A 1,799-nucleotide genomic window follows, 5' to 3' on the forward strand; every position below is an offset into this window, starting at 1 on the left:
CTATATTGGGGACCTATAAAAACAACATTCATTTTGGTCAATAACTATTTTACCATACATTCAAACACTGCACACCATGACCATTTTCACCTAACATTTTGTTGCACAATATGTAAAGCCAACTTGATTGATCTAGCCTTTGGTTTGTTGACTGGGAGACCAAAGTGTGTCAAAAAATTATGTGGAGCACAAGTATCATGATTTGTTAATATGCTTTAATTTGGTAGTTTGTATACTACTGGCCACTACTAGCTACTTTAATATCTCTATTTCTCCAAATCAGCTTGGTGCAAATCAGACAACAGGTTAAAAATGTATTGTTAACTTCTTTTCAGACTCTTCTTAACTACTTATCTTATATATTCTACAAATATAAGATAAGATAAGATGTTCCTTTATTGATCCCTCGTAAGACAAATTCAAGTTAGACACAGCAGCATAGGGGAATGCAGTGCAAAAGTACAATAAAGAATCACAAAATAAGAATATTATAAAATGTAATAGAAAACCAAGACCATAATGAAAATCTATTGTTAGATATTGTAATATAATACCTTTTTTTAATCGTTTTTATTATCATTATTTCTTTAATGTCTTGTGAGCAGCTTAAGCAACTGTGATAAAATCACATTCCCCCCCGGGGATCAATAAAGTATTCCTGATTCTGATAACAATTTATAATTGTATATATCATCTCTAATGTTATCTTCATTTGTGTTTGCTCTATGTTCTCTATGTTTACAGTAATGCACCAATCCTTGTGTGTGGTAAATAAAACCAGATTCTGGGCTGCAGTTCCCACGCTGGCCAGCAGGGGGCGCTCCTCACTGAGCAGCAGTCAAAAGCTCTCCGCTCCGGTTTCGTCTCTGCGGCACCAAAGCGGAAGCACTTCATTGGTCCGCGAGGCCAAGATCAACGCTACTGAACATCTGAACATCAAAGGTAAACACGGAGAAATGATCGCTGTTGATTCAATCCCTCCGTTGTGGGGTGGGGCATTTTAGAGGAGGGGTGTCGTGATACTTTGAGGGTTTTGAGGGTTTTCACAACGAGAGGAGACGACGGCGGGTAAGATTAGAAAGAGGAGGAGGAGGAGGAGGAGGAGGACGAAGAGGGCAAAGTCACACGTAACGTAGGTTAACGGAGGAGACGAGCGGTAGACGCGCAACAAACATTAATGTGTGGACACAGGTTGGTTGGGGAGAGTGGGTAATGAAATATGAATGCAGTCTGTTCTAATGTGCGGTTGTTTGTTTGTGTGAGTGTGTGATTAAACCGCAGAGGATAAGACTCAATCTGTTAATGATGTTAACCTCATTTAATTCTAATGTTAAATATAAGACTAAAGACCTTATTTAATTATTGAAACACTGTAACAGCTGATCAGTGTTTGATAGAGTAAACTACCACTAGTGCTTTAGAGTGCAGGCGACTCATTAAGTGATCAATAAAGCCCATGGAACAGATAATTATGTATAATACTAATACTAATAATAACAATAATAGAAGATCAAATATATGTATGGTGAGTGTTAATATTTCTTCTGTCAGACAGCTACTGGGAGCCTTTTGTCAAGTTTTCTAATTGACTAATAGTTTGTGTTTTTGATCCCAAAAGTGATCAGTCACTCAGTTTACCAATTATATATAATATAATAGTTTCTGCTCATGTTTGTGTTTAATGGTAACAAACTGAATGTTTTGGGGTTTCGTACTGTTACTCAGCTCGGGGTTTTTGACATTTTATAACAAATTAAATAAGAAAATGATCAACAGATTAGTCAATAATGAAAATAATT

General features: G+C 36.5%; 1 protein-coding gene across 1 annotated transcript in view; it reads left to right on the plus strand.

The window, feature by feature from the left end:
* The first annotated feature begins 837 nt into the window (after positions 1 to 837).
* txn2 (thioredoxin 2) overlaps positions 838 to 1,799 on the plus strand; it is a 4,342-nt gene continuing 3,380 nt past the window's right edge. The window contains exon 1 of the mRNA XM_035655201.1: positions 838 to 942. The gene's annotated coding sequence lies outside the window, so the exon portion shown is untranslated. The remainder of the gene's footprint in view (positions 943 to 1,799) is intronic.

This window comes from Morone saxatilis, unplaced genomic scaffold (genome assembly GCF_004916995.1).
Source record: "Morone saxatilis isolate NCDOM2014 unplaced genomic scaffold, NCSU_SB_2.0 Contig14, whole genome shotgun sequence".
Lineage (NCBI taxonomy): Eukaryota > Metazoa > Chordata > Actinopteri > Moronidae > Morone > Morone saxatilis.